Consider the following 20220-nt stretch of genomic DNA (forward strand, 5'->3'; position numbering starts at 1 on the left):
CTTAAAATCACTTAATGAATAATTGTTAAATTGAGTGGTATTGCTATTATTGTAACAATATTTATTTTATGAATAATTATTATGAGGCAGCTGGTGGCACAGTGGCTAGAGGGGCCTGGAAGCTAGAAGTCATGAGTTCAAATTTAGTTTCAAATATTTACTAGCTGTGTGATCCTGGGCAAGTCACTTAACCTCTGTTTGCCTTAGTTTCCTCAGCTGCAAAATAAGGCTAATAACAGAATTCCTCTTCCAGTGTTGTTGTGAGGATAAAATGAGATGATATTTGTACAAAACTCTTAGCATAGTGCCTGACACATAGCAGGTCATTAATAAATTTTTATTCCCTTTCCTTTGCTATGGTCATTTTTGGATCAGATTCTCTTTTTGAAAGTCTCCCTCACATAGACTTCTAACATGTATATTTAGGATCTTTTTTTTCTGATTTTAGAAAATTTTTGCAATATTTGATTTGCTGTGAAAATTATTGGGATAAGATAAAGGTTGAATACCTAAAGCAAACAGTCTGCTGATTTTGAAATTGATTTCAGAAGTGGTCATTTCAGTGTTGTTTTTTTTTTCCCAAGTCTTAAAATTTGCTCTCTGGGTCCCCACACTTTAAGGTTCTAAGATTCTTAGAACTTTCACCTATCATCCCTATTGGCATTGTTTGTCTAGCAAATTACTATAGGAATAACTTGTTCTTCTTGTCTTTGTGTAATATTCTGTCATATAGATAGTCAACTAGGTGGCAGAGTGGATGGAGTGCTAAGCTTAGAATCAGGAAGACAAGAGTTAAAATCCAACCTCAGACACTTACTAGTTATGTGACCCTGGGCAAGTCACTTGACTTCTGTAGACAGTTTTCTCATCTGTAAAATGGGATAATAATACCTCCCTCTCAGAGTTGTTATAAGGGCCAAATGAGATAATACTTGTAAAGAGCTTAGCTCAGTGCTTGGCACATAGTAAGCACTATATAAATGTTAGTTGTTGTTATTATTGTTTTTAATTGAACTGAAATGGTCTAGACTTAAGCCTAAGTCAGACTTTCTGCTACCACTCGTATAAATAGTATCCCAGTGAAATGGAGAATTAAGGCAGTAAAACCAAATTCAAACCATCCCCTCCTTCCTGTGACTACCAGAGTTTAAAATCAATTATTTCAGCATCCTCTCATTCAGCACCATTCATTAAGCTTATTTTAGGCCTAAGGATAAAACCTGAACTACTTGGATTAGAATTGAAATAGAGGCCACAGAGGTGATAGGACTGGCCCAAAGTCACACAGCATGATTCATAGCAGAGCTCAGCCCAGAATTTGGTTCAACTCATTCTCAGTCTAATGCCCTTTCCAATTATACTGACAAACCCATTAATTGCCTCTGTTCTTCCCTTCAATTTGCATGTGTAGATGTAGCCTTTGAGAATTCTGGTTGTCTATCCTTCCATATCTTCCTTGGCACCGAGATAATAAAACCAAAACAATTTCCTTTAAAATCTGAGATGCCCTTTTCACTTTGACCACCCAAATGGAAAAATTGTAAATAATGAATCTTTGACACTCTTCTGAAATAAAGTGTGATAGTGAGTGCAGCCTTTTGATTAAATTCTCCCAATAAAATCTCACCTAGCCTATTCTTACCCCCGGGGATAAGGGGCTTGGCACACAATGGACATTATTTTTCTTTTGAACGCACTTGTATCTTGTCAAGATGTCATCAATACAAATACTTTGACGTTTTTAGTACAGCGTTTGGGAAGCAGGTTGAATTTTTCAATCCTCCCAGCCAATATAAGTCAGTCCGAGATACTTAATTTCTATTTGAGATCCTCCGTTTCTATTATAAACAGATCCAGCAGTGGGAGATAAATTTCATGGTAACAGTTTGGACTTTTTTATGAACCACCTGCAAGTTCTCTGCAAACAACATGTTTTATGGGAGCTCAAGGCAATGTTCACCCATCAAGACCTGACAGTAAGAGGAGGATGAATGAGGTCTTATCTCAGCCACACATGTAACCTTCTGTGTCCCCTGGCCTGACCTCCCTCTGCACTCATTTATGAAAATGATTCATCTTTAAAGAGCTTCCTCGCTCTGCCTACAGGCTGTAGATCTTTTTGCACTGGACTTGTGTAGGCCGAGGTTATAAACTTCAGTGTGGAAGGCATTTAGAGGGGCTTAATTTTGAATATTGGAAAAAGGAAAGTGAACAATACACTTCCTCCCTTAAAGAAACATTCCTGAAATTTTTTTCCCCCTAAAAAGGTATTCCCAAAGGGTTTCAGTGAAAATATTTTGTTGAGATTCATCTTTTATTTAGTTGGCTAAAGTCTTGCCACATTTCACACATTTAAATAGAAGGTCTGAAAAGCTTGGCAAATGGTGCTAGCATTTGTGATGACATATGAAAATGCAAATATCTCTCTAGGTTGAGAGAGATGGACTGTCTAGCTCATATTTCACGTTTAAGTATACTGCTGCTAATGATGTTATTTGTGGCCAGAACAGCCACACATTTCTATGTAGGGTTTCTACATTGGATGAGAGTATTCCTTTGAACTGAAAAGTCCTTCAAAGGTGAATGTGACATTTTGGAATCAATATAGGTACAAGTGATATACATTAAGACACTAGACAAAAGTAGAAATAAATAGAACCACAATGTCCAGTTGGCTATTTCATGCTGAATTTGTGTCTTGCTGGAATCATGGTTCACTGTACAGCTACCTGGGTAATCAGAAAACTGATAAGGTAGGCACTTGAGGAAATGGATGTATTTCTCAGTTACAGTGTTAGAAGATAGCTTTTGTTGAATTGGTAACTTTGAATTATTTTATTTTCATTTTATTAGGTGAAATCAGTATCGGTAGGAGTGAAAGTTGTTAGACAAGACTTGTATGACATCTCTGATGAGCATGCCAGCTCAGGAGTCTCCATAGCATTGATGATGGTGACCTCTCAGGTGTCCACATGCCATTAGTTTCCATGCCAATTGCTTTGCAGGGCTCTGGGGGTGTTTGAGCTCCTACCATTTTTCATGGGCCATTATAAATGCCAACACTGTAGTAGCCACATGCAGCCTGAAGCCCTTACTCCAGGCAGACCTTTCCTAGGCTTGCCCGTCTTAGGCTTGACCTTTGGAAGTCAATAGTAGTGAATATTTTTCAATATTTCTCATTCCTTCTCGGGAAAAACAATTGCTTTTATGAGGATATTTGGTCATTTGTCCCACTAACCAGTTAATGGCCTCCACTTCAGCTGTGCTTTCATTTCATCTTCCTGATGAGTCCTTCAGCTGAAAGAAGTTCCTGACTCTAAGAATCTTGTCCTTGGATGTTCTATCCCTAGGTCTGGCAACAAGAGAATTCACTGTACTCCCTGGGTAGAAATAGTCCAGCACCGTTGCCATGGAATTCCCTTAAGGGCATCAACAAGACAAACTACAATGGAGCCTTTTTTGGTGGGTAGTTTATGAACCTCTTGAAGTCTCAGTTTCCTCATCTATAAAATGTATTACCCGAGGCAATGGAAATGTTACATTTTGTGCTTATATAAATGTGAGCTATTGGTTTTATTTATTAGGAACCAAGAGTGTTTGAGGCACTATGTTTAGGGTTTTGGAGATACAAATATTGAGGGTGTGATTCAGGAGCCTGTTTGAAGTTAACTCACTTTTAACCAAGTCAGCAAGGTTAAAGGATGAAGCCTGTGCTCTGGCTTTGGAGACTTTTCCCCATGCAAGATGTCACTATTTCCATTAATACCACATTAGGGGATGATTGATTGAGTTGTGGCTAGTTATACACATATGCTGTGCCATTGAATTTGTCCTTTAAAAGGTAGAGCAGAGATGGATGGGAGAACTGGAATTGAGAGACATAGAGATCAGATAAAGAGGAGAAAAGGTCTATGGATAGCCTCAGGCTGGGTCCCTGCACAGATACATGACTGTTAAAGGGAGCTATGTGGCCCCACTGATGGCAAGAGACAGAGCCAATAATGAAATGGAGGGGAGTCCTTGGGACAGTCTGGGACCTATGGGAATGAGAACTGTCAGCAGCATAGCAGCAGTGACAGGATAATGCCAGAATCCCTTGACAAATGAAGGAAGTCTGAATTTCTGGATATGAAGGAGAAATTCTTAGAAAGCACTGAGCTCTTGATGAAGTCTCCTGGAAGGAAGAGGAGGGTTTCTTGGGTGACATCACATTCCTTGACTAGATAGCGAGGGTCCTGTGTCCAAGCTGAAGAACAGTAAGGGGTAGACACACAATGTGGCAAAACCAGACATCTCCTTTCACTAGTTCCATGAGTTATGTGAACTGTGTAGCTCTAGGAGAAAAAGGGATGACTCTCTGAGTCCAAGTGTTTCCCCTTTCAGGGGAGACTCAGTCTTAGGATAGTGCTTTAAGCTTCAAGGACCATACAGGGCTATGAGGGAAGTGACTGTCCACTAGAAAGGGAAGTAAAATGATCTTGATTCTTTTGGGGCTTGGGTATAAATTACTTGTTCTTTGTTGGGTGAAATAAAGTTTGTCATATATTTGTTGCACTATTTGCCTAAGTGTTTATAAGAGAGATAAAAGTCCTTTTACCCCCTCCTTTTTTTTTTAAAAGAATCTTAGACAGATAAATTTTGATGCTTCCAGGGGGAAATCCTGGATGGGGAGACATGAATCAAAAAATATGATTATTGAGCTGCCATCAAGATTTAACCCAATTTTATGTAAACCCAGGACTGTGGTTGCAGACCATGGGTTATGCAAAATTGAATAAATCATAATCTCTGACTAATAGAGGAGATAAGGTGTGTGTGTGTAACCACAGTGCACAGTAGAATGTAATAAAAGTTGTGAGAGATACAATATACCATGGAAGTTCCAGTGAGGAACAGATTACCTCTGGTTTGAAGATTAGGGGAAGTTTCAAGGGGAAAATTGTATTTGAAATATGCCTTGAAGGATGGGTAGGATTTTATTAAGAAGAGAGGAGTTTGAGAAGGATATGGGATCTGAGACTGAAACCACTAGGTAATGTTGCTTAGGTCAGTGGGGGACAATGCCAGTCTTTGAATAGGTAAACTGGGGTTTGGACTTTAGACATCCAGGCACTTGAGAATAAAGGGAAGCCTTCCTTAACCACTTAACAGGTACTGGGCACCAGATTAGGTAAGAAGGATGCCCATATGATCAGTGTGAAGGCTCTTTTAGTGTAGGAAAAAAGAATGAAAACATTTAATGAATTTTTTAAAATCTGGGATATTAAGAGGGTTTGGGGAAAGGTGAAATTTTAGCTGGCACTTGAAGGAAGCCAGGAAAGCTAGGAGTTATGTGGAGGGAGAGTATTCCCGGCATGGCAAACAGCCAGTCAAAATGTCTGGAGTTACAAGATGCAAGTGTGAAGTGTGAGGAGCAGCAAGGAGGCCAGTGTCACTGGAAGACAGAGTATGTGAAGAGGAATAAATGGAAGGGTGCTGGTGGTTATAAAGGATATTTTATATTTTATCCTGAAGGTAATAGGGAGCCACTGTAGTTTGTTGGGGGAGGGGTGTAGGTGACTTTGACAGTTGAGTGAAGGATGGTCTAGAATGGAAAGAGATTTAACTCAGGGAATCCAACCAGAAGACTATTGCAATATTCCAAGCATGAGATGATGAGGGTCTGCACCAGGGTGGTAGTGGAGGTGGTATCACGGGAAAGAATGGGAAATATAATAGAGATGTTATATAGGTAGAACAGACAGGATTTGGCAAATGATTGGATATGGGGCAGGGTGCGAGAGAGTGAGGAATTGAGGATGATCTCAAGGCTGTGAGCTGCTTTGATGGGGGAGGATGGTGGCGCTCCCAGTAGTGAGTTACCATTTGAACAAATCACTTAACCTCTGAGCCTTACCTTTCTCATCTGTAAAATGGAGAGATCACAACTTGAATCATGTACCTGCCAGGGCAGTTGTAAGGATGAAATAAGACGTAAAAGTACTATGTCACCATGTCTGTCAATATGAGCTACTGCTGTTGAATATAGCTAGGCTTAAACAGGTGTAATAGGCTGTGCTCATCAAGGTTTCTGCTTAGAACTCCTGGTACATAAATTGCAGGTTTGACTTAGAACACAATGTTTTTTTTGATCTGTCACTGAAATTGTGGTCTAAACTTCTTCCAGAAGCAGAGAACTGTGTTTTACCCAACCTCAAAAAGATTGAATAGAAAACTAAAGAATCCTTTCCCCCCACATGCAGAAGAAATACTCTCTTTCTGTCAGTCTCAAGGTAATGAATCTGCCAGTTTCAATCAATAAACATTTATCAAATTTCTACTGTGTACCAGGCACTATGCCAGATATTGGGCAGCTAGGTAGCACAGTGGATAGAGTATAAGGCCTGGGATGGGGGAAGACATATTCATGAATTCAGATCTGTCTTCAAATACTTACTAGCTGGGTGACCCTGGGAAAGTCGCTTAACCCTGTTTGCCTCAGTTCCTCATATGTAAAATGAGCTGGAGAAGGAAATGACAAACCACTCCAGTATCTCTGCCAAGAAAACACAAGATGGGGTGATAGAAAGTTGGACATGACTAAAAAAAATTACTGAATGCTAAATACTAAGATAGAAAGGAAAAAAATGAAACAGCCCTTGCCCTTGAGGAGCTTATACTCTATCAGGGGAGACAGCATGTAAACATAAGTAAAATATATTCACAATAAATACATGATTATTTGGAGGGTGACATTATCCATTGGGATATTAGAAAGAAGTTCAATATAGAAGATGGTGCTTGAGCTGAACTTCAAAGGAAACTAGGGATTTTAAAAGTTGGAGAGGGGGGAGTAGGTTTCAGGTATAGAAAAAGGAGAGGAGACAGGAGATAGAGTATCATGGGTGAGGATGAGCACAGAGGCCATTTTTGCAGTGGAGGGCATGAAGGGGAGCAATGTGATCTAAAACTGGAGAAGTAGGTAGGAACCAGATTGTGGACAGCCTTTGATAAAAGTTGGAGGAGTCTAGACTAAAGCAGGTTCTCTTAACTTGGGGTCCATGGACCCCAAGTCTATGGGTAGACTTGAGGGGGTGTGTGTGAATTTAAAAAAGAATTTGATAACTGTGTTTTGATAAAATTGGCTTCCTTTGCAAATACCTATGTATTTTATTTAATAAATTTAAAAACGTTATTTTGAGAATAGGTCCATAGGTTTCAACAGCCTGCCAAAAGCATCCATGACACAAAAAAGATTAAGAACCCCTGTGTTAAAGGAATTTTGCCTTAATAGTCAAATAAGCAAGGGGTTGATTTTTTTTTGGAGGGCAGTTGGGGTTAAGTGACTTGCCCAAGGCCCCACGGCTAGTTTTTGTGTTAAGTGTCTGAGGCCACATTTGAACTCAGGTCCTCCTGACTCCAGGGCTGGTGCTCCATTCACTGCAGCACCTAGCCGCCCCAAGGGGTGATTTGTTTTTAACATTATAAAATGATAGTTTTGACCTTCAAAAGGATTCACTACATGGTTCCCTTAAATAATTATTTGTCACAAATGAAATAAGTAGAAAAAAATGTTCATTTTATGCAAAACTTTTCAGGAGAGCATCTACTGCATGAAGTGATGTATGGTTGTAATAAGAACCATGCCTAGATCCAAAGAAATTAGAGGTATTTATGGCCAGACCCTCATTCTCAGCTTTAAATTCTCTTGTCAGCTAAGCTGCCACCTTCACCATTGTTTTTAGGGTGTTTGCCCACTTCTTTTCTTCTTTCAAGTGGTCAGAGCCTCCAACAGCAAGATGCAAAGCTGTGTAATCCCTCCCTGAGAGTCAGTTGAAAAAAATCAATGACTTGAGATGATACAGGAGTCTGACCAGGTACAGGCTTTGAAAACGCTTTAGTGTTAGGTTTAGTCTTAGAGGTAACAATGCTTAAGCAGTTGTCTGATGCTTTTCATCTTCAAAGTGCTTTACATACATTAACCAATTTATCCTCACAACAGGCTTGCCACAGAAAAGTTATAATCAGGGTGGATTAGTATATGAGAAGACCCAGATGCCTTCAAAATACTAAATCCCTAGCCCTCATCCTCAGCAAACCCCTAAACAATTCACCAGTTTTGGCCAAACCTCCCAGCTTTTAGTTTCTCTAGATTTTAGGACCTAAGGAAATGGCAAGCATATTCCCTCATAACTGATCACCATTGTCTTTTGACTGAACTCACTGACCAAGGTTAAGAAACATGCAAAAATATACAGTGTAGTAGGGCCCCAATGCTTGTAGTTTATGATGCTGTGTTCTTGAAAGGAAAAAGTTAACCTGATAAGGTAGTAGATTGTTCAAGGATTCTAAGTATCAAGGGTAAGAATCAACATTAGGAGTTAGGGATATCTGACATTTTGACTGTCTAAACAGGTTTTTCTACAGACCCTGATGTCTAACTCACAAGGGTGTGTCCTTGTCCTTCAACTCTACTTACAGGTGGAACCTTTAGATTTGGAGAAAGTTGGCTAGATCACTTCTAAGGTCTTTTCCAACCCTGCAATTCCCATGATCTCATGTCTTTTGTCTAAGAGCCCATGTCTTTTTATAGCTACCAACAGGGTAAGTACTTCATGCAAATAATTGATTTTAAGCTGGGTTTATAAAAATGATGATATAAGAACATAGAACAAAGAAATTCCTGAAACAAATAAGCAATGAGGAAAAATTCTCTGTCTACATGAAAATATCTCTGCAGTAAAATACAATAGTTTGTATGCACACGTGTGTGGTTTGAAGGCATAACTCCAGCCTTTTGGCAGATTCCTAATTTAGGTAAGGGCTGTGGATGTTATACTGATGACATTTTATTTAGAGAAGCAAAAACACAAGTAACAATAATTCTACATCATGGGTAGGACAAGTTTTAATATTTTATTTCACATTTTGGTTTTTTCTTTTTTGATATGGTTATTTCCTCTATCAGTACAGATGACAACTCATTCATGCTCTCTTATCCTGTGCAATTCCTGTTAATGTTCCCCTGTAGATTCTCCCAGAGGACCTACCCAATGTGTTGGAAGCCTTTCTGTAGGTCTTTTTCCTTTCTGTGGTTATCAGTGCAGCATTCAAACTATATACATCTGTTATCTTTCACTACTAACCAATCCGCTTTCTAACCAACTGTGTGACACAGTGGATAAAGCAATAAACTTGGAATCAGGAAGAGTTGAGTTCAAATCCTGCCCCAAATACTCCTGGGCAAGTCACTTAACCTTTGTCTTCTTCACTTTTCTCATTTATAAAACAGGGCTAATAATAATACCTACCTTCCAGGGTTTTTGTAAGGGTTGTGTAGGTGTGACTTTATAAAGCCAGCAACCTTAACTTAGTTCAGGTTTGATATACAAACTGAAGTACTAGTGAGTTATTGAACAAAGGAGGTTTTCTTTGTTTGAACACAACATATTTTTTTTCTTTGTTATATAACAAGAATTCAGGGGCACCTAATTTCTCTGCATGTGGCCTCCTTCCTCTCTATCTGGAAATGTGTCTGGCCAGTTACATCACCAGCATATGGCATAGTATATATGGGATAGGGATAGTGAATAGTGTAAGGTAACTGCCAAATCAGAGACACACTAACTGCATGTGACTGGGACCTTTTATGTTCCCCTCACTCCAACCCCCCAGATCAGAAACTGGAGCCAAAAGGGGTGGCTAGGTGGCCCAGTGAGTAAAGCACCGGCCTGGAGTCGGGAGGACCCAAGTTCGGTTCCAGCCTCAGACACTTAATACTCCCCCCCCCCCCCCCCCACACAAAAACTAGCGTGTAACCTTGGGCAAGTTACTCAAGCCCAATTGCCCTCCAAAAGGCAAAAAAAGAAAAAAAAAAAGAAACTGGAGCCAATCAACTTGTGTGGGAGAAGGAAGTCAAGGAAATCTGGGAACTCAGAGAGGCTGTCAATAAAACAAGAAAACATCGGTTCTGTCACAGATAAAATGTCTAAAATTCCATTCCAAGATTACAAAATCATACATACAAAATCATTGAGAGTTAGAAGGGTCTTTTGAGATATTCTAGTGGCAGCATTTCTTTTTGGTAAAGATGGGGAAACTTAGATCCAGAAAGTTTGTTATGACTTGTCCAGGAGATCATACTAGCTATAAACAGCAGAGTTGGGATTTGAATGCAGGTCTTCTCCCTTATAATCAGTGCTCATTCCTTTATACCATGAATGTGCTATTTCAATGGGTGGGACACCCAATTCTGCATTGTAATCTGGAAAATAGGGATTTTTAGTAAGAATGACTGGGAAAGGAACAAGCATTTATCAAGTGCCTAGTATATGCCAGGTACTAGGGCAGACACTCTACAGGCATTATCTCATTTGATGATATTTTACAAATATTTTTTCATTTAGTTTCTTGTCGCTGTACATACTAAATAAAATAACATTTGGGGAGGTAGTATGTAAAGTTTATTTTTATTTATGTAAATATTTTATTGATGATTTCTCTTTTGACATCACATTCACTTCTGAATATATGCCTCTCCTTTCCTTCTCCAGTAATGAATTAACAAAGAAACAAACATTTTAGCAAAGCTAAACAACATACTCATCTCATCTGATGGTATATGAAAATTCTATATTCCATAGTCCCTCAACCATAGAATGAAGGGAGGGAGGTCCATTTTCTAAAGTCTTCTGGGGCACCAAGCTTGGTCATTGTAATTATATAGCATTTGGTTTCATTGTATTATTCTTTCTGTTTACATTGTAATCATTGTATGTATTGTTTGGTTTGCCTGGTTCTACTTAGTTCACTCTGTATCAGTCTTTCCATGTTTCTCTAAATTATCCCATTTGTCATTTCTCGCAGCCAAGTAACTTTTATATACTTCATTTTAAAAGCCATTCTACAGTAAGTTGGGACCTACTTTATTTCTAGTTCTTTGTTACCTTAAAAAGTGCCTCCATCAATATTTTGGTTTACATAGGCATGTATATTCTATCTTTGATTTCCTGGAGGTATATGCCTAGCAATGGTACTTTGTTAGCTTTAAATTTCAACCCAAATAAAAGGGTATGACCGATAAATGACTTTATATATAGGCAGAAGAGATATTTGCTATTGAAATTGGGGTTGAGGAGATGCAGGAAAAGGATTTACAAAAAAAAAAACCCAACAACCCTATTCCTTTAACCTTTTGCTGATTGCAGTATTAGAGATTCATTCCTTTGGGTTAGGTATTAACTTCCCTCTCCCCACTTCATCTCCATCCATTTTTTAGAATCTGCATATAATTCTTTGAAGGATTGCAAAATTGGAAAAATAACACATTATTTTCAATTGAGTTATTGGATTGTTTTCTATGACAGGAGAGTTCTGTTTAGCGCAAGAATACCAAGTGCTAAAGTGGAAGAATATACCAAAAGGGGAGAAAGTGACAGTAAATAAATGAAAGTAGAAGACAGTTTGCCCACTTCAAAACTGGTTGCAGACCAGTCCTTACTAATAGACTCTGAAAAAACAAATGATGATGATCATACATTAGATCTTCATCTATGATGCTGAACCCTAAAATTCTTTACTTTGATTATAGTCTTATTCCAGTTGTCCTTCTGTCTTTCTTCTTCTAACCTGACTCTTTATGCTTACTATTATGTCAGCAATATTGGGGATGGGATGGCCAGGGAGAATTAGCATCTCTGGTGTGAGGGCTGCTCATCCACCTTTGGCGTCCACCTTCACCCAACTCTTACCTGTGCCTCCAAGAAGCTGTAGTGTGCATAGTGGCCACACTCCATATAACACTTTCTGTAGATGGGCTGAACTAGGTTGAGGGTAACCACTTCAAACCCCTCAGGAAGTTAGGGAGATATCTATTACAAGCATTGAAAACTTCTCCTGGCAGAATGGGTAGATGAGAACAATTTCTTCCAGTAGCCATGAAGGCAGCTGAAGCAGGTGCTGTGGAGTGCTTAGAGCTTGGTCACACTTTGAAGATGCCAAGTTCATGAACTGTATCATTAGTTTTCCTGACTTTGTCTTGCTACTGGACTTTGATGACTCAGGAAGAGAGAATGAAGCTGACAACTTTGTGCAACTCTGCCTCACTTAAATTCACTTCACCCACAAGTCAAGATATCACCCCCCCCGATGTCAGTGTCATTGGTCCTCTTTGAAAATGAAGTCCAAATAGCAATGTTTCAACTGTTTTCTCTTGCTCTGGCCTCAATTTCCTCCCTTCATGGTCCTGACCTTATAGTTTTGGAGTTTGATTATATAATGCCCTCTACCCATAAGTCTTTTGCCTTATCACCATTCATATTCTGCCAATTCTCTAACCTAAGTCATCTCTATAATCTTCCTCCTTCATTCCGACTCTCTTGGTGATGAATGTCATTGAAGGAAGTGATGCATTTCCTATAAGCACTAAAGTTTCATGTCATTAATCATCAGCATAAAATCAGCCATTATCTCTGAACAGACAACTCATGTGTACACCATGTATGTACTATTTCTGTTTGTAGATGAACATACATATATCAACATATAGATATATATGTACATATATGTAGCACTTATATAGCTCTTTAAAGTTTACAAAAATATTATGTCAACACAAAATATTATCCTTACAGCAACTCTGGGAGGTAGTTGCTCCTAGTTTATAGATGAGGAGACTAAGACTCTGTGTGTGTGTACATTCTGCCCCTAATCTTTTTCCTGAATTCTAGTCTTGCTAACAGCTTGCTGGTCATTTCTATTTAGCTCTCTCATTAATGGAGTCATGTATTAGGTAGTACTGGATTTGGAGTTAGGAAGATCTGAATTTGAATGCTACCTTAGATATTTATTGTGTGAACCTGGACAAGTCTCTAGTTTCCTCAGTTTCCACAACAAGGGGATTGGACTAGATAACCACCGGGGTTCCTTCTTGTTCTAAATCTATAATGCTTTGACTATGAGGAAGTAAGTAAGTTTTTTAAAAAGTAAATTTCATAAGATCAATGCAAAAAAAGCACATTTTATTGTGGTTTATGATGATGATTAATTAAATTAATTTAAAATTAAATTTAAAATGAATGATTCTTAGTTTATATAGAAACTGTAGGCCTCAGTTTCCTTATCTAAAATGAGGTATGATAGTAGTACCCACCTCATAGGGTTGTTATGAAGATCAAGTGAAATACATATATAAAGTGCTTTACAAACATTAAAGCATATAAAATGATAGCCATTATTATTATTATTGTTATCTCAAGTGGAACTGATTATTTTTCATCCCAAATCTATACTTCTGCCAAAATTCTCCATTTCTATCGAGGACACTATCAGTCTTCAAGTCACCCAAATTTGTAACCTTGAAACAATCTTTGACTTTTCTATCTATCATACCCTGCTCTCCCATATTATATCAGTTGGCAATTCTTGTCAATTTTACTTGTTTAGCATCTGTTATATCTGCCCCCTTCCTTCCTCTCATATAGCTTCTGTTCATAGTCAATAATCTGTAAATATTTATTAAGTGCCTACTACATGCCAGTCACTGTGCCAAGTGCTGGGAATTCAAAGAAAGGCAAAAGACACTCCTATCCTCAAGAAGCTCACAAGTTAATGAAGGAGATAACACATAAAAGAAACTGAAAAGTAGGGGTGGTAAAGTGCTTGGTACTGGGGTGGAGAATAATGAAGTCTTGTAGTCAGGATGGGAAATGATGAGGTGACTTCTCTGGGTGCCCTTCTCAAATGAATGATCTGTGAGCAGCTCTCCTACATCCATCTTCCACCTTCTCTAATTAGAGGGAAGGAGGGACCCCCCAAGGCAGGGGGTACTGAGGAGGTGTGAGTTTCAGAGTTGATGGTCATTTTGCAAGATAATGAGTTTCTGGAGATCATGAAGTCAAGGAGGACAACTGGGTGGGATATGAAGATCATGTTCTTATCACCTTTCCCTTGGACACATTACCTTTCTTATCGGTCTCTTTGTTCTAATCTTTCTCCTCTCTAATGTATCCTTCACAAGTCACAAAAATAATCTTCCTAAGACACAAGTCTGATTATGTCACTCTTTCCTTTAGGGTAAAATACAAACATGTCAGCCTAACATTTAAAACCCTCCACAACATGGCCACAATTTACATTTCTAGACTTATTTTCTGTTATTCTTTGTCATATACTCCATGTTCCAGCCAGACAGCTCTGATTGTTCTTCCTTAGACATGACATTCTATTTTTTTCCCCCATGTTCTTGTACAGACCATCCTCTCTGCCTGGAGGACACTTTTCTTACTTTCAGCCTCCCCTAGATGCCTCCAAGGTTCAACCCAGGTCCTACTTCAAACAACACCATTCCTTGACCAACCCTTAAAGCTAATATAGGATCAGAAAAGAAAGAGGGCTTGTCATATACTGTGTATGAAAGATAGTATATGGGCAGGCTGAATACTGCCCTGGTGCTTATAAAATATTTTTTTAAGGTTGTTTTTTTTTTTAAAGAAAGAGACAATTGATACACTCCTCAATGGGGGAATGTGGACAAAAATCACAACATGATGAGAAGACATAAATGGGTCAGGCTTTGTACTGAGGCAGAGAATACCTTTTTTGATGAGATTACAATTTCAATGCGGGATATACACACATGCAAAGATGAATGGAAAAAGAAAGACAATAGAAGGAAGTACTTGCTGCTTAGCTATAATATACACGTTGCAGTGTAATATCTCTCTATCACCTCTCTCTCTCCCTCGGTGTCTCTTTCTCTCTCTGTCTCTCTTTTTCATTTACTTTGCCTCTGTATCCTATGGACTACCAGATGTTTCTGTCTGATTTGCACCTGAAACCTCTTATACTCATTGTCTCCTTCTGCTAGAAAGTGAGATACTTGAGAGAAGGGACTGTTTTACTTTTCTATTTCTATCTCCGGCCCTTAACAGTGCTTTGTACATAGCAAGAATAAATAAAAATAAAGAATAAATGCTTTTTCATTCATTCATATCTCCTACATTGAAGGGCCTTTATAATTTTAGATATAATTATAGTTTTAATTGGTTTTCTTTAAAGTTGTTTATTAGAAATTACTTATTTTTTTAAAAAAAGAACTATGATTCTTCTTCCTATTTAGGACCATCTAGACTTACATTTTCTTTCAGTGATATGGACACCTCAAGCTGACAAGTGAAGCATTTTCCTGGAACCATTGCTCAGTAGTTTCCCTGGCTCTTTGTCATGCCCTTCTGAGAACATATCAACCCTCTGAAATATAGAATCAGATAACTAAGTCAAGCTCAGCTGATTTGGTATCCGATAAATTTTGAACTTTGCTGTAGATATCTACCCACAAGTCTTATGAGAAGAAAAAGGTTCAAGAGAGAGATAACGAACTAACAGAATTCTTTGCATGGTCACGGGTTTCCTTGGCCTATACAGTAGTAGCTATAATGTCATAGTGCTTTATCGGTTTTTCAATTGTGCATTTCCTTCAGGTCCCAAGATACTATTGGCAAGTGATGCCACAACAGCAATTATAAGATAACTTTCTAATGGCATGTTTGGATTCAATAATTATTAATTGATTAAGATTAAGATAGTCATTAAAACAGAAAGTTGAAAGAAGCTAGAATTTTCCCTCCCTAACAATTATCTCTATATGGAATTCCACCCAAATTGTGTAGGACCAAAAGATCTTGTGGGTTTAATTCCTCAAAATTCATCAAAGTAGATTCATGTTTCACAATCATAGAATCTTAGAGTTGGTAGGTTCTTAGAGATAGATCATCTAGTCTAATCTGGCCCCAAACAAAAATTTCTTATATAAAATCATTTTTGGACAGCTGTAAACTCACCTTTTCTCTGTTCCTCATGCATGTCATTCCAGTGGCCATCTCTGTACTGACCATTCTCCATGCCTGGAATGTACTCCCTCATCTCTACCCAGCAAACTATCTTCCTTCAATAATGAGCTCAAGTACCATGTTCTATTTGAAGCCTTTCCTGGTGCCCCCAATTATTAAAGCTTGCTCTTCCTAACTACTTTGCATTTATCTACACTGTATTTACTTGTATTTGCTGCCTTTATTTTTTCTATGTAGACTTATAAAGGTTTTTGTCATCTCCCCTTTAGAATGTAAGTTTCTTGAGAGAAGAGATTTTTACCTCTTTGTCATTATATCAACAGTGCCTAGCATATTGCCTAGTGCATACCTAGAAAACACAACAAAAATGCTTGTTGATTTTCTGATCTCTGACAAATAGTCATACATTTTCTACTTGAAGACTTCAGATTGACAGGTCCACTGATGGGTATTGATGAGTAGTCCCATTATCTCTCGTGAGAGTCCATCCAACTTTTGGACAACTCTAATTGCTTCTGTCATGACACAAGAACTTAGAGAACAGATTACATTTAATAATGATAACTTATATTTATATAGTGCTTTGTACACATTATTTTATTTGAGCCATACTCACTCATGAGGTCAGTATGGCAAGTACTATTGTTCTCTTTGCATCACTGCTCTCTTCTGACCCTCCTCCTATCCATCCAATCACTCCTCAGTTTCTTCATCCAGCTCACGTGGACTCACTGTGGATGTCCCCCAAAGCTCTGACCTAGGACTTTCTCTTTTTTTACTCTACTAACTCAGCTGGTGATCATACTAGCTCCCATGTATTCAATGATCATATTTATGAAAATGACTCTCAAAGCTCTCTCTCTAGCCCTAGTCTCTATACTGAATTCTGTGGTCTCTATACTAGTAATGTGTCTTCAGTTGCCTCTTGGACACATTGAACCGGATGTCCCATAGGCATCTCACATTCATTATATCTAAAACAGAACTCATTATTGTTGTTATTGTTCAATCATTTTCAGTTCTACTTGACTTCTCATGACTCCATCTGGGGTTTTCTTGGTGGAGATACTGGAGTGGTTTGCTATTTCCTTCTCCAGCTCTTTTTACAGACAAGAAAACGAAGGCAAAGAGGATTAAGTGACTTGCCCAGCATCACGCAGTAAATGTCTGAAGTCTGATTTGAACTCAGGGAGATGGATCTTCCTGACTAACCCAGTACTCTTTTTATTTTGCAACATAGTTTTCCTCCAAAGCCTCTCTTCTTCCAAACTTTAGGTTCAAAGGTTAAGTGATTTGCTTAGGTACTTATAGTCTGTCAAACTGAGACCTGGGAAAGACCTTAGCTTAAAAAGACTTAAGGTCTCCCACTGCATCTGGGTCTATATCCATAAGCTTTTTATCCTTGAGTCCAGTGTTTTTTTTTAGTTTATTAAAAATTATTTGGAGTGTATTGTATATAAGACTAAGTGCTACTAAGTGCTGGGGAAACAATGACAACAATTGAAATAGTCTCTGCACTGAAATAATTCATATTATCCTGGGTGGGGGGAAGGTAGGATGGGAGATTTGACCTCTCTCTGTCTCTGTCTCCCTCTCCTTTTCCCTATCCATCTCCATCTCTCTCTCCTTCTCCCTCTCCCTAGGGGATGGGTGATTTTATATATACACATACACACACTCTCATATATGCAACACATATACATATGCATAGATGTACATACAGTTTACATACACACATGTGTATATATACATACATATATATGTATGTATATATTATATATCCTGATTGACAAGTGAATATGAAATAATTTGAACTGAGAGAAAGCATAACTTAGCAGGAATGGGGATGAGAAGTGGGGGCCTGGAGAGGCTTCTTGAAGGAAGACAGGGAGAAATTGAGGATATATTCCAAGCCTATCGTTGATGACTTCCAGAAGAGTCATCAATGTCCAGTGGCAAGACAGAAGTCAAGATGATTGGTGATGGCCTGGGATGCACTGGATGACCTTGGCATCTCTGATGTCTGACAAAGCTCTAAGCACCTGCTCCAGACACATTCATGGATGGTTCACCCATTCCCTTGGGAGAAGCCTTCACATCCCACTAACTCACTGATGAGTTTGAGGCCTGTCAGTTTCCCTCAACCTGGTTTAGCCTATCTCCTGAGAGGTTTTATCCAGGTGTGGCCAGCGTGTTCATGCTGCCACTTCTTACAACCACAGGTGAGAGTTGGGTGTCAGGTGGACACCAAAGATAGATGAATGTCCCTGAAAAGGGTACAGCAAGCCCTCATACCAGAGGTGCTAGTCATTGAGGACAGGAGATGGAATATCATTTGTAGTTTTGGTGACTGAAATGCAGACTATTTGAAGGGGGATTACTATGACATTACTCTGGAAAGGGAGGTAAGAGCTTTACATGTCAGACTGAGAAGTTGGTGTTCTATCGTAAACCTAATAAACTGCTAAAGATTTTTGAGTCAGAGAATGAAATGATCAGATCTTTACTTTAGAAATGTTGGTTTGGTACAATTTGGTGATGGATTAGAGGTGGGGAAGAGTAGGCAATGGGAAGCAAGGAGACCAAATAGTGGGCTGTTGTAATAGTTCAACCAAGAGTTTTCATTATGTAATGTTAGTTCCTATTCAGGAGCAATTTAGTGGCATATTGCTTACGTGAGATGTAGGAAAGCATGGAGGGTGTTGAGAAGTCATGAAGGGGTTCTAAGACGTTCTAAGTGTCATAGAAATCCTAGGACAGTGTTAAGAAGTCATAAATTGACACTTTGTAGGCATCTCCCCCATTACAATGTAAGCTCTGTGAATTTTCATTCCTTATTTTTATATGTTTAGTGCCTGGAAAATAGTAGAATTACAGGTTTTTCAAGAGGAACTGGATTAGAGACCTCCTCCTCATTTCCTCAACTCCAACTCCAACCCTTGGGGATTTGAATAGTAAAAAAAAAAATCAACAGTAGCAGTAATAACAATCCATTTTTAAGTAGTATCTTAAAGTATTCAAAGCACTCTTATTGGTCCTTGCAACAACCCTGATAGGTAGGCAGGCATTGTTATCTTTTCTGTTTTACAGATGAGGAAATTGCAACTCAGAGAAAGTGATTAGGGGACTCCTCATTCTCCTTCCTCCTCCTTCCCATATTGAGTCAGTTGCCAAATCTTATACTACTTAACTTCTCTTACATATGTCCCCTTCTTACACACATATAACTGCTACCCATGTTTGGTTCCTTATCATATCTCAACCTGAACTATTAAAATAGGTTTCTTTACAGGATTTTTGTCATCTGAAATTCATCCTCTGCACTAGAAAAAATCATTTGCCTAAGTACAGATCTGACCACATCATACTTTTGCTCAAGAATTTCAAGTGATTTGCCTTTAGTTGGCTATCTTTAGTATTCAACATAAACTCCTCAATTTGGCCTTCAAAGCACTTCACAATCTAATCCCAACATACTGTTTAAGCATTATTACCCATTACTCTGGCCTTACTGGCTGTACTGCTATCGCTGCTCCAACTACTGGACAGACCAATGTATAATGTCCATGAATATACCATTCTTCCCAGAGACAGGTCCCCAGTGTCTTCCATATGCATGATACCATCTCAGATGTTCTAGGCATGCACCAAATCCCCACTATACAATATTACTCTACTTCCCTCATCTTATCTTCTCCATTCCTTTCAAATAAGGTATATAGCTGGCTAGTAATAATCTACCTAGACTGTTACCTCCTGTTACTGTTACTGGTGCTGTGTTTTACAAAGAGCATTGTTGAGGGGCTTATGCTAGATGGCAAATGGGACTGTGGAAAGATTCAACATCTTGTTTTAGAAGCATTGATTGATGGTATTGGAATGTTTAACCTGTAGAGAAGTCACAAGCAGGATATGACAACTGCCTTCAACTATTTGAAGGGCTGTCATATAGAAAAGAAATGAGATTTATTCTTTTTTTGCCCTAGAAGTCAGAACTAGCATCAGTGAAAGGAGGTTGCAGAGAAACAGATCTTGGCCTGATAAAAAGAAAAGTTTCCTAAAGATGGGAGCTTTCTAAACCTGGAACAGGCTGTCTTGGGAAGTTATGGCTTCCACCACTTTGGAGGTATATAACCAGAGGCTAGTTGTCCACTTGCTGGTCAGAAATATCTTAGACTAGATGGCCTATGAGGTCTCCAGAGAAAGGATGGCATAGTGGAAAGATTACAGGACTGGAAATCAGAAGACTTAGGTTCACACTCCATCTCTGACACTAGCTATGTGCTCATGGCCAGCCTCTCTTTATACCTCAGATTGTTTTTAAACAACATTTTCAAGGTGTATTGGGTGGTTGGGGAGGACTAGAATTGCTTGTAGGAGGGCTTGCTGAACT

At 38.7% G+C, this 20220-nt stretch overlaps 1 long non-coding RNA gene across 2 annotated transcripts in view; it reads right to left on the reverse strand.

The window, feature by feature from the left end:
• Positions 1 to 20220, reverse strand: part of LOC138176145 (uncharacterized) — a 142520-nt gene that overhangs the window by 93610 nt on the left and 28690 nt on the right. The gene's annotated exons all lie outside the window — the stretch shown is intronic.

Source organism: Petaurus breviceps, unplaced genomic scaffold (genome assembly GCF_028583685.1).
Source record: "Petaurus breviceps papuanus isolate PSGF00001 unplaced genomic scaffold, PetGlider_PUasm1.0 81, whole genome shotgun sequence".
Lineage (NCBI taxonomy): Eukaryota > Metazoa > Chordata > Mammalia > Diprotodontia > Petauridae > Petaurus > Petaurus breviceps.